Here is a 14,281-nt window from a genome sequence, read left to right as displayed (position 1 = left end):
TTTTCAAACTAGTAAAGTCACTGTGTAATATTGTGCCTATGCATGGTTCTGTGTGGCATCCTCAAGTGCCTTATTGATGTTTTACAACAATACATGCAATCGCATTCTAAGACCTTCACATCATTGTATATGTTTAAAGAAGTTTCGAAGCAGCTGCCTGCATCCATCTAAAAGTGGCTTGTACAAGATATATTTTCATAAGTTGAAAAAAAGGACACAACACTTTACTGTAAATGGAAGTTAAAAAACAATTACATTACGTTTCATAAAAAATGTAAAAGTATTTTCTGTAAAGTTTAATTTGCTTACATACAATAATAATAAATATATTTACTTAAATAAAAAATTTAAACCTTATCTTGTCTTTGCATTATTATTTACAAAAAACATAAATATGTCACTGTGCAAATTTAGTTTTAAAAAAAATACAACAAATGCACTCATTCTATGTTCTATAGCAAATTGATCAAAATGCCTAAATTATGTTACTGTGCAATACTTTTTTTTTTAAAGAAGCTATACCACATGCACTCATTCTATGTTCTGTAGCAAATTCATCTGTCTTATACCTTCAGAAACAATGGTAAAAAAATATCCTACGTTCATTAGAAGTGCTACTCCAGTAATAATACTCACAACAAGATAAAAATTGTGAATACGATACATCATTCATCCTACCACATTTTCACACATCCATACATCATTTATCTATGCAACATTTTATCCATCCATACATCCACGCTTTCTTCCATCCTTCTTCCATCCACACTTTCATCCTTCCATGCATCTATTCATCCACACTTTCAACAATGCATCCTGCATCCCTCCACCCTTTCATCCTTCCATCCATACATCCATCCTTTCAACATCCACATTTCAATCCATCCAACAATCAATAATCCACCCACATTTTCACACATCCATTCATCCATGCAACTTTTAATACATCAATCTTCATATTCTTCAGAAGGTACCTTATTAATGTTTTACAACAATACATGCACTCACATTCTAAGACCTTGACCTCCTTGTATATGGTGTTTCAGAAAATTTCTAAGCATCTGCCTGCGGCCATCTAAGAGTGGCTTCAATAACATATATTGTACACCATTGTATAGTTACAAAAAAATATATTCTTCATAATAAAAAGTTGAAAATAACTCTCCAAAGATTTATAGAACTCTAAGGGCTTACTATACATTGCCAAACAAGGGGACAGCTTTCCGTGTGTGAGCGGGGTGGCTCTAAGTGTGGAGGGGGCTTTGTAGGAGGTGACTCGCAGTTTATAGAAGAGGCTCACAGTCTGTGGAGGGAGCTCAAAGTGTGTGTGGGAGGGCTCGCAGTGTGGTGGTGCTCGCAGTGTGTGTGGGAAGGGCGCAGTGTGGGTGTGTGTTGGGGGCTCATTTGCAAAAGATAAAGCTAGTGCCATTGCAAATAACAATGCCATTTAGTTATGTTAAAAAAAAAGGTCAAGAGCTTTGCCAACAGCTCAAACTTTAACAAAGGCAAAACCATTGCATTGTAAATGCTTGTTTTCTTCTGTTACCTTCGTTGTCCCTCACCGCCCTTGCCGCTGCGTCCCCTGTGGCCTCGCCCCCCCTGACGGCCCACTACCCCTTCGCTGCCCTCACCACCCACCTCCCAGCTGCTCCTTCCTCCCACCTCCCCATATATGCCGGCCGCTGTGCCCGTCCGTGCCTGGACCGCGCACATCGCCGGAACCCCAGGCCTCCCGCACCCGCCACGACGACCACCGCCACTACAACGCCAGCACTCTGCATGCTCTCGACTCCGGACGGAGCCACACCTGCTTCAAGACCGCCCGGAAATGCACACACGGCCCCTTCACCTGCTGGAACTGCAGCTACACCAGCCTCAGAGCCGACGAACCACCTGCCAAGAAAGACCCCAACTAGCCACCAGGAGTCGTTAAACCAGAGACCTGGTTTAACAACTCCTCCGCACCCGACATCGCCATAGCCATCCCAGACGGCTACAAGATCACCCGCAGAGACCGCACCAATGGAGGAGGAATCACCATCGTCCACAAGAACAGCATCAGGGTCTTGACTAGCATCGACGACGCGCTCAGCACCACCGAATGCATGCATTTCCAGATCCACACAGACCCTAACTCCACCCTCAGAGGCACCCTCGTCTACCGACCCCCCGGACCCCGCCCCCAGTTTAGCGACTCCATCGCCGACTTGATCAGCAGGCACACCCTGGCTTCTACCGACTACATCCTCCTTGGAGACCTGAACTTTCACCTTGAGAACAACAACAACAACTCCACAACCCTGATTGATAATCTCGCCAACCTCGGACTGAAGCAACTCATCACAATGCCCACCCACTCCACCGGCCACACGCTCGACCCCGTCTTCTCCTCAAGCCCGCACGTCTCCATCAGCCATGCCACTGAACTCCCCTGGACCGACCACTGCTGCATCCACTTCGCCTTGCAAAAGCCCACCACACACCATCGCTCCCAGCAGATACCACGCCGCTGTTGGAGCAAAATCACTGAAGACCAACTACTCACAAACCTCGCTCTCAGCCCACCCACCGAACCCTCCAACACCGAGAACGCTGCCCACAGCCTCAGACGCAGGATCGAGGACTGCGCCAACACCCTCACCCCGCTGAAGAAACCCCCCCACAGAAACACCAGCAAGAGGGCCGGCTGTTTCTCCCCAGAACTACCAAGCCTCCAAGCAAGCCTGCTGGAAACTAGAGAAGAAATGACACAGTGAACAAACTCCGGACAGCCACGCAGCATACAAGGACGCCATCCACAACCACCACCACCTCATCAGGGCGGCCAAGAGGACCTCCTTCAAGGACCTCCTCGACAACAACGCACACAATAGCAAGGAGCTCTTCAACATCATGAAGGAACTCTCCAACCCCAGCTCCAACACCAACAACATCCCGCTGTCGCAAGCCCTGTGCGACTCCCTCGCCACCTTCTTCCACCGCGAGATAGCAGATATCCACAACAGCTTCAACACCCAGACAGCCCCAACAGACAGCAACACAACAGACCCTCCGCACACCATCAACCATGACCCCCTGCTAGCCTGGGCCAGCGTGAGCATCAAGACACCATCAAGCCCATGAGCACAATCCACTCAGGATCTCCGTCAGACCCATTCCCACACCACGTCTTCAACAGAGCTAGCAGCTCCATCGCACCCCACCTGCCCAACGTCATCAATCTCTCCCTCGAGACCGCAACCTTCCCAGAGATCTGGAAACACGCCGAGATCAACGCCCTACTCAAAAAACCTAAGGCAGACCCAAGGGACCTCAAGAACTTCCAGCCTATCTCTCTGCTCCCCTTTCCGGCCAAGGTAATTGAGAAAACCGTCAACAGACAGCTAACCCGATACCTCGAAGAAAACTGAATCCTGGACCCTTCCCAGTCAGGGTTCCGCAGTAACCACAGCACCGAGACTGCCCTCATCGCCCTCACCAATGACATCAGTACCCTGCTGGACAACGGCGAGACCGCAGCACTCATCCTCCTGGACCTCTCTGCCGCGTTCGACACCGTCTGCCACCGCACACTACGCGCATGCCTCAACGCCGCACGGATTCGAGACAAGGCTCGGGATTGGACCACCTCCTTCCTCTCCGACAGGAACCCAGAGCGTCCGCCTCCCCCATTCTGTTCCAAAAGCCTCCGAGATCATCTGCAGTGTACCCCAGGGACTCTCCCTCAGCCCGACGCTTTTCAACATTTATATGGCCCCGTTCGCACACGTAGCTCGACAGCACAACCTCAACATAGTCTCCTACGCCGACGACACTCAGCTGATCCTCTCCCTCACCAAGTACCCCATCACCGCCAAAGTCAACCTCCATGAAGGAATGAAGGCCGTCACCGACTGGATGAAGAATAGCCGTCTGAAGCTGAACTCGGACAAGATGGAGGTCCTCATCCTCGGCTCAACCCTTCAGCCTGGGACGACTCCTGGTGGCCGACGGCACTGGGGACAGCCCAGACACCCATCGACCACTTACGCAACCTGGGAATCATCTTCGACTCAACGCTCTCAATGACCAAGCAAGTCAACGCCGTCTCCTCCTCCTGCTTCAACACCCTCCACATGCTCTGCAAGATCTACAGATGGATCCCGACAGATACAAGAAAGACAGTCACCCAGGCCCTCGTCAGCAGCAGACTTGACTACGGAAAAGCTCTGTACGCTGGAGCCCCGACCAAGCTCATCAAATTACTACAACGCATCCAAAACGCCTTGGCATGACTAATCCTTGACATACCACGCCATGGCTCATCACCCCCCACCTGAGAAACCTACACTGGATCCTCGTCAAGAAGAGGATATCCTTCAAGCTCCTCACCCACGCACACAAGGCACTCCACAAGATTGGCCCAGCCTACCCCAACCGCCAGCTATGCTCTGCCAACCTCTCACTCGCCACCGTCCCGCGCTTCTGAAGAAATACCACCGGCGGGCGCGTTTGATACTTTATTTATAGAACCTTCCGTGAACACATCACTGATGGTCTAACATCCACGGCGCGGTGCAGATGATCGCAGCTCCCCTTATTTCATCTAATGATTGCCAACTTACTTCATACAACATTGCCAACTTCCTCTAGGTGAGCTTTTAACAAACTACATATGTTTCCGTTTCCCACTTTAAATCGTCTTTGGGAACTGAATAGCCTAGATTCCTGCATTTTTATTTCAAGTCACGAGATCTTACAGAAGCCTTACACCAATTAGTTTATGTTAAAAGACTTATTTTGACTGCGCTTTTTCAGAACTTGGCTTTCAGCCAAACTGTGTGTTTACACTGATTTTATAATTCATTGCTTATGTTGGCGTTTACCCCTGTGAACAGGATTGCATATTAAATAGACAAACAGTCAGGCAACCTTTTCAATTAATGTTCTATTAAAAAGATGACAAAGTTTCAGTTTGTATCCAACTTGTGAGTTGTCCACCAGGTTCTAAATAATTTTCTAACAACAATGCCTGAGAGTAAAATATAGCACGTCAATGATGACTAATCAAGATATCAAGATAGCATATGATAACAATACGTGTCATACGTGTCATGTATAGTTTAACATGTGCCATCAAATGTTTCTATTTTTTAGAGTCTCAAAGATGTGTTCATTTGAGTCCAGAAAATCCATTTTTATCTGGTTCAACCTGTCTGAAAAGAACAGACTAAAAGAATTGCTCTTGAAAGTAAGCAATTATAAGGATATGTCGTACTTCATAACCAATTTTGTTGCAATACAAAATCTGATACTGGATAACATATTGTTTTGAGATTAATATTTATAGACCGTTCACACTTTTTGGTGGAGGTTATAATATGTTCACGATTTTATTTATTTCTTTTCACGCGGGTACGTTCATTCTCTTCATAAACCGCCACAACTCACAGTGGCGCGCAATGTTTTAATATTTTTATTTGCATTGTATGTACAGGGTTTTCTATCAACCTCTTGTCCCGAAGATGGTCTGACGGTCTCATCGCCATCACAGAAGGAACTGTATATTGTTGTATTCAAATCACATCCTTCTAGGAATTGATGAAAAGATGTCAACATAGTTGTTTTGTAGGTTTTCTTTCGCCACCTCATGAGCTATGTTTGGTTGATTCCAATTTTGTTCCCCCTGATTTGTAATATTTAACATATATTAAATATATGCTTGTTTTGAAGTAGATATTTGCCCCGTGTGTCACATTTGATGTGGTGTTTAAGATTGTTTGTTTCTTTTAATTGTTTGATTGAAATCATTATTCACCACTTTTCAGGGTGTAACCTTTACAAGCACTTTTGAGACAGGATCTCCAAAAACAACCGAATTTTTATTGCCCAAGCCTGCAAGGGTACATTGGTTTTCCCACTTTTCTTGAAACCACTTTCTAAAAGTGGCTTTTTCAAACACAGTGTAAAAAAACATCTTTACCAAAAGGTACGTTAATAAATTCGGAGTTCAGAGAGTCTAAACTTCATCTTTCTATTGTGTCCCTATGGGAAGCTACACATGTAAAATGTTACCGCGTAGCCCCAATGATATGAAATAACTTGTAACTTGTAACTCACAGTTCCTCATGTAAAGCGCTCTGATACCTCCTGTTCTAGCCAGTGCTATATAAAACTCAAATAAATAAATAAAGATATGGGACAGATAGCCTTTCAATAGTGAAAACATTAAATACACAGTATTTCACCATCAGGACACACACACACCAGTACGTGTCCTACCTTTCACATACACTGCACCCTGCCCGTGGGGATACCTTGGGCCTACGATGGTGGTGCCTAACATGTAAGGAAATGGAAGGTTTGGGAATGGAAAGTGGGTGAACTTGCAAGACAACATGGCAAATTAGAACTGTGTGCGCAGACACTACAGTGGTTGGTCCGAGATACACTTACAAGGTTATTCATGTGGGTGGCACGGTAGGCAGACAAAATATCGATTTTTTAATATCGACCTACAATAATATAGATGTTTTAATATCGAAGAGACAGAATATAGAAGGTAAGTAATATCGAATTTGTTAATATTGAAGGGACAGAATATCGAAGGTAAGTAATATCGAATTTGTTAATATCGATGTAAGTAATATCGATGTTACTAATATCAATGTTAGTAATATCGATGTTACTAATATCGATTTTTATATGATTTTTATGTATATTGTTATGTATTTAATATGTATTTTATTAATTTTTATGTATTTAAGTAAATTTTATATTTTAGTACCGTAGCGGGTTGTGGGTTTATAGGGGAATAGGGTGGGAAGTAATTTAATTATACTAAATTAATTATAAATTTTTAGGAATTATAAATTAATTTTAATTAATTGGTAATTCATTTTTATTAATTGGTGAAAAAATTTAATTAATTGATTAATTGATAATTATGTTCTGTAGCGGGTTATGGGTTTATAAGGGAATAGGGTGGGAAGTAATTTGAATGTAATTGAGTAAAAAGGTATTTTCATTAATTGTTTTTGCTAATTATATTATTGTTAATTAATTATAGATTGGTCATTCATTTTTATTAATTGATTAATTGATAATTATGTTAAGTGTATTATTTTATTATTGATGTTTGTTGTGCGTTTATAGGGGAATAGTGTGTAAAGTAATTGATATGTAATTAAGTAGTTATTAAATGTATAGTTGTGTATTAATAATTAATTATTGAATATTAATTATTCATTGGTAATTATGTTTTTAATCATTATTTATTGGTATTTGTAAATAGTTTAGATTTATTTAATAATTAATTTATTAAATATTTTTCAATATTAATGTATTTATAAGTATGCTATTTTTATCTTCTACGCTATCCAACACTTTCCTTACTGTTACACTCTCTGGAGTTGGAATAGTAATTTTTACCCTTATGCTATCCAACACTTTCCCTGCTGTTCAACTCTCCGGAGTTGGAATAGTAATTTTTAACCACTACGCTATCCAACACTTTCCCTACTGTTGCACTCTTTGGAGTGGGAATAGTAATTTTTACCCCTACGCTATCCAACATTTTTCTTACTGTTGTTTTTTTTGGAGTTGTATTAGTATATTATTCCCTCTGTTATTTAATATGTTTTGTATTGTTTTAGTTAATGTAATATTTGATTAATTTTAAAAATATCAAAAGTAAATTACATTTTTTTTAATTTGTTTTGCATAATTATTTAATTTTTATGTATGTTATTATTTGATGTGTGTAGATGAATTTGTAATTTATATTATTTATAATTATTTATAAGTTAATAAAATAATTATTACAATTGATTATTAAGTAAGTATCTATATTACATATTACATGTATATATTTAATTAATTTTTTATTAAATTATATATTACTTATTAATTTTAAATATTATCAAATATTTTTACTATGTTTATTATATTTTTAAGTATTATTTACTTTATTTTACATATTTTTTAATTTAAAAAACGATATTTTGAAAAAACAATATTTTTGACATCGATATTTTTTTCTCGATATTTTTGTACTTACCATGTTGTAGATAGGATGTCGATATTGTTGACTTAGACATTTTTGCTCTGATATTTTTGTAGGTCGATATTTTGTCTGTCTATATTTTCTCAGACATTCGGGTGGCACAACCAGTGCTGCAAGCCCACTGGTCCTAGTAAGCTTGTTTCCGGTCCAGGGAAGGCATGGCTTGGCAGTTCGGGCTGGACTGTTCCCATGAGGCACAGGGTCAGACTGATTTGCATATGGCCATGTCTGAACTGGGGTGGCAGAGTGGGCTAAAGAACGGTGATGGATTAAACCCAGATCTTTTGACTGGGTGTGAGTGTTTGATTGGTTCAGATGCTCCGTCCATCACCACCCCCTTTTGTACCGCAAGCCCACTAGTAGCATTTGATTTACAGGCCTTGGCCACACTGTGCACTTTTACTAAGGACTTACCAGTAAATCAAATATGGCTATCATGGATACCCAATCATATCACAATTTATACAGAGAGGATATGCACTTTTGCACCGATCAGCAGTGGTAAGATGCTCAGAATCCTATAGCCAAAGAAAAAAGAACAATTGATGGACAGAATGCAGAACAATGTCATACCTTCACCCGAGCACAGAGATCTGGGCATAAACCCATAATTTTTTTGCTCACCATGCCATTCCAGTTTGGACCCAGCCTTGTCCAAATCAGTCTTGACCCTGCGCTCAATGGGAACAGTCCAGCCCAAACTGCCAGGTTCACTACACCACGGGATTCAAGCTAGCCTGGCTGATGAAGGGTGGTGCCCTGAAACCGGTCCATGGATGCTTGTGTCCGGTCAAGGGAGGACCTGGCTTGGCAGTGCGGGCTGGACTGTTCCCACAAGAACAGGATCAAGAATGATTTGCATATGGCTGGTTCCAAACTGGGGTGGTGTGGTGAGCAAAAGAATGATGGATTAAACCCAGATCTTTGTGACTGCGGGTGAATGTTTGTATTGTACAGCATTCCAACCATCAATTGTTTCTTTTGCAGAATCCTATAGCCATCAAAAACAAGGTAAGAAAAATAGGAGGCAAAAGGCAAAAAACATTGGGAGTAACCTGTCAAAAGGGCCAGGTCTAACACCCGGCCACTCTCAATAGGCCAAGGAGATCGTAATGAGGAGTGGGCAAACGTGGACCATTTCACTTTGTACGGAGTATGGAGCTCAATGCAGTTTCCTCACACTATTATAAATCCAACCGCAAGCTGTATTTTCTCCAGTGTTGCTTTGTGCACCATAAATTAGAAACACCGGGGCAGATTTACAAGCCCCTTGTGACAACTTTACGCCGCTGTTGCATCACTTCTGTGATGCAGCGGCGTCGTAAACAGTTCGCCACGTTGTGACATATTTACAATGGAACGCATCTAGGGAGATGCGGCAAGTTGTAAAGCTCTACGCTACATTATACCTGCAAAAGGTATAATGTATGCATGGTGGGCGTTCCGAAACAATAAAGCCTTGTAAAAGTGACGCAGTGAAATTAACAAGATTTCACTGAGTCACTTTTACGATGCCTCTCCGTCAAAACCTTGAGCCTACTTGAAGCAGGCAGAAGGAGTGACACAGCATGATAGGAATAGGCATTGCTGACCATTGCTGGAGTTGCATTGTGCTTGCGACACGACTTCAGCAATGCGCTGCCCTCACGCCAAAAGATGCGTCACTCGTCTGTCTATCCTTGCGCCACAGTGCACTGCATTGTAAATGCGATGCATCCATGGTGGCACAAGCGTTTTTTTACGTTTTGCAAATTAATTTGCACATCTCTGCTAATTTGCAGAGATGCAGCAGTTGTGGTAAATCTGCCCCTTAGTTTCTGAACGCAAACATTTGATTCAGCGTCAGCAGTCACGTCAGTCCTGCCAACCGCAAATAAACTCAGGTGAAACATTTCCCTTTCACAAGAGCATTCTTTTTAATACTTCTGAACCCGCTAAGCGAGGCATTCCATTTAGATAGATTGCCCGCCATCTGGCATTTCATCCCATTTCTCTTAATCTGTCTAAATCTCAAATAAAGCTTCCAGTGGTGTTCTAGTAAAAGTCTTGTGGAAAACGACCTACTGTCCACTGTCATTATCTATCCTTCTGTAACATTTTCCACCCAAAAAATGCCAAATGGCCCTAGAATAACCCTGCTCTGTGCATACGCAGAGCCAGCCATAAGTGGCTGTTTCCGTTCGCTCCACCGTCCCGTGTGCGACGCTCTGGTTTTCCAAAGAAGATTAGTCTAACTTGATTTGTAGCCTGTCCGTCCTCTGTTCGAAATTAAGCTGGATTGCTCCACCTCCCAAGTGTGGGGGCATTTCTGGTTTGTGTTTGTCGATTAAGATAATAGCAGGGGCTTAGAGTTTCCCCTTTCACCTTCTTTGTCATCTTAGCGTCTGGCCCATCAGGGTCTAAGGATGTGATCTTATTTCGAATTAGCTGTCGTCATGGCCGCTCTCAGTTATCCTAAAGCGTATAAGACCAGAGCATAAACCGCAAGGAGCCAGGGTATAGCTTCTTAAACCGCACCCGGGTCACCAGAAAAAATCGCATTCAGCGCAGCATGTTAATGTTTAATACGCTTGTGATTTATAACCTTTACAGTCCAGGGTGATGCAGGCATTTTCAACGCGTTGTGCTAAACGGGATAATTTAGACCGCGGGACTCATAGAAAAACGGTGGAAATCAGAATTTGTGTCTGCATTCGCACCCGCTTTGAGCAGGAACTGAACGCAAATTGTGCCTACTGGTATTTTCTGCTTCTTGCTGGTAGTAACAGTGAGCACAAAACTATTGAAAAGGTGTAAACCATGTCACAGTGGGTGAAAAAGAAATAAAAAATAATGAATTCTTGTCAAATTGTTCAACTCAACTTCATTAAGTTGTGTTTAAATGAACCACAATTCGAATTAAAACAATTTGCCCACATTGTTCCTCATTTTCTGACCGATAGCGAGAAACTGGTGCAAAGTACAAATGTTGTTTGCGCTACGGCGTTTTTACGAATGATGTGTCAATGACTCCATCGACAACAGTTAATGAACCATAAAGCTAAAGTGCTGCCCATAAAACATACAAAGATATTAGGAGTGTCAAATTGTCCAAGTAATAAAACGTTGAACCATACAAGATTTCAGAATGTTGAATTGACCATGGTCCCTTTTTTAAAATCTGTTATCAGTTTCAGTAGTGGCCCGTTGAGGGAGTGCTGTGGGGCAGGGCGAGTGAGGAGCAGGGTGGAAGTATTAAACTGCGGAATATGGCCGAACGGAGGTAAGTACACAGATAAATAAATACAATGATTTTTGTTGCGCGCGCGCACTGCATCACATTTGGCAATGCAGCGCAACCAATGAAGTTTATTTTACTTATTTATCTGTTTACTTACCTCCGTTCGGCCCTATTCCGTAATTAATAATTACTATTTGGGATGCACCATCCCAAATACAAAAATCGCAAATTGCGATTGCATTTAACCGCTTAACTGTGGCGCAAATTCCGCCGCTCTGCGGAGCTTTGATCAAGCGGGCGGGGCCGCATCGGCCAATGGACGTGCGCAGCACTACGGAGGTAGTGCTCACGATGGCTGTTGGCCGACAGAATCAGGGAAGGGGTTAAGGAATCGCAAATTGCATTGCCTTGAATGCAATGCAATATGGCATTTAAAATAGCAATTTCACTGTTAGGGTCTGCTAAATACCAAAAAATTCAACCTGATGGTATTTAGCGAAAACTTTGAAAAATGCACTAAAGTGCATTTTTCAAAGTTCCATGTTACACACACACACATGCCCTTGGGGCATGTGTGTGTGCAACATGGGTGCACAAATAAATTTCAGGGATGCAACAGGGTGTCCTTTTGACACCTTTGCACCTTGAATTGCATGCGCAATTTGCGAGTACCGAATGGGTACTCGCAAATTGCGCAAGCAATTCCCATTCATTCCTATGGGCCTGTAGCCCATAGTAATGAATGTGAAGCCATTCCTTAATTGCGACTCACAATTTGCGAGTCACAATTCAGGAATTTGTAGCAATCACTATTTTTTTTAGCAATTCCTACATGCATAGGCTTTCACGATTCCTTATTAGCGAATCCTTATTTTTCGCTAATAAGGAATCGCAAATGGCATTTTTGATGCATGGGCCAGATAGTTCCTTATTTTCAGACGATTAGTTTGACACTCCATTATTTATATCCCTGGAAATTAGTGGTATGTCACATGTCTAAGAATTTGACTTTGTTGAAATAAACTGTTGTCAACATCTTTCTACCCTTAGTATTAGTTCGTCTGAGAGGCCATTGGCTATCAAGGCTGACATTTTCTGTTGTGGAAATTCCTACCTACAGTGTGAGGCAGCAGCACTAGAAAACAGACAATTTGGACAAACTTTGGCATTCTACAGGAATGCTAGATTACAGACTGATTGAACCCGATGGCCATGTGCTATTAATTTGAATAGGGAATACTTGGTTTGTTTTTCCTCAATACTTTTTAGCTCTAATGAGACTCGTCATTGAGGTAGTATTTTTAAGCCTCGCACCTGGCGATTACAGCGCGAAAGCGCTGTCTCTCCTGCGAGACCTATAGTCACCGGCTCTGCTTCCCAGGAGACAGGAGATGTGCACGCGCATCCGGAATCGGATCAGGTCGCGCAGGGACAGCATGCCGGAAACACGCGCGCACACACACAAACACACGCGCACACACACAGACACACGCACACACAGACACACACGCGCACACACACACACACGAGCACACAGACACACGTGCACACACACACGCACACACACCCTCTCCCCCCACCCACCAGGCTCTTTCCGCTACAGGCTCCGTCACTCCGCCACATCAGCGTACCAAGCTGGTTGTCCCTTTCTCCTTCGTCAGTGGGTCAGTGTCGGCAGCAAGCGGGGCTCTCCACAAGCGCGGGAGCCCCGCTAGCTAACACGTTCACTTCCTGCTGGCTTCACGTGCACAGGAGCGCGGGGTAGGCTCCTTTCTGCTTGCTGTCTTTTTGCGGCCCGCCCCCGTCCAAACACAGGTTGCCTGGCTTCCTGTCCAAGCCGGGCTGCGGCGGTGAGTTTGTCAATTAATGTGCTTGTTTTACAGCTCACTGACTTGTTTATTAAATACGACCCTTTCTCCTTGAATTGCATTTATGATTGTGCGCATCCACATCGTAAAAACGTAAGCTAGCCAAGGTGACATTACTCACAGACATGCAGAGTTGTGGTCTGTAGGTGAGACACGCCCATACGCATGTTTCTTCGGGCACAGGCATGTTTTATTAGAAGTTTCAGGGTGCAGGCTGCAGTGGCCATGCTAAAGGTGTACAAGCGGGGAGCACGGCGTCAGTGGCCGTGCAGGGCCTCATGGCTGTAACCACATGCACGCCGGGCATAGGGGCCTACGTGTACAATCCCGAAAGCAAGGTCTTATGGGCGCCATACCATGTACCCGCCGGGAGCAGGGGCACCATGGTCGTGCCTCACTGTCTACAGGCTTGGAAGAGGCCTCAGTAGCCGGCTTCAGGTACATGCCAGGAGGAGGGAGCATAGCGGCCGCGTCTCTGTTGCTCCAGGCTGAGGAACGGAGGCCTCAGTGGAACGCCCCATGGTAACACCCCAGAAGAAGTGCCTTGACTCCAAGTTTTCCAGGGCGAGCACATCCCGGCGAATTTAACGGGACCCTTTTGATGTGAAGATGAATAAACCTATGTCTCGGCGTAGTTTTATAACTCCGGACTCCACCCACAAACACCGTCTTATATCTGTGCTTCCAAGGGGCGTTTGTATCCACGAGCAGTTTGAACCCCAACACCCTCTGTCCTGCCTGTTGCTTGTGGCGGCATAGGGGTCTTCAGCCCCACAAACTCAGCCGACATCACCGAATAAAGGAGATTCTATAGTGAAGAAATAAAACTTCTTCATTCTCAGGGGTACTTCATAATAAAGAACTTGGCACAGAAGCTGAAATATGAAAAGACATCTTTATTAAACTTAATTAAGTGAGGCTACGTCACACAGAAGCCGTACCAACTGAATGAGGCAGTCTCAAGAGTACAGAACACAGAGGCCTTTTATATGCTTAGGTTTACAAACTCAGCACAAAAGAAAGGGGCAGTCCTAGCTTTTGCAAGCATGCAAAATACCTAATATGGTCATGCAAGATCTGCCAAATATTAGCGAATCGGCAAACGTTAAAAACAAGGCATCATGTAACCAGAACATCCCCCTTGAGTCG

This window comes from Lissotriton helveticus, chromosome 1_1, assembly GCF_964261635.1.
Source record: "Lissotriton helveticus chromosome 1_1, aLisHel1.1, whole genome shotgun sequence".
Classification (NCBI taxonomy): domain Eukaryota; kingdom Metazoa; phylum Chordata; class Amphibia; order Caudata; family Salamandridae; genus Lissotriton; species Lissotriton helveticus.
The sequence above is the reverse complement of the archived record's forward strand: the minus strand, read 5'-3'. Positions refer to the sequence as shown.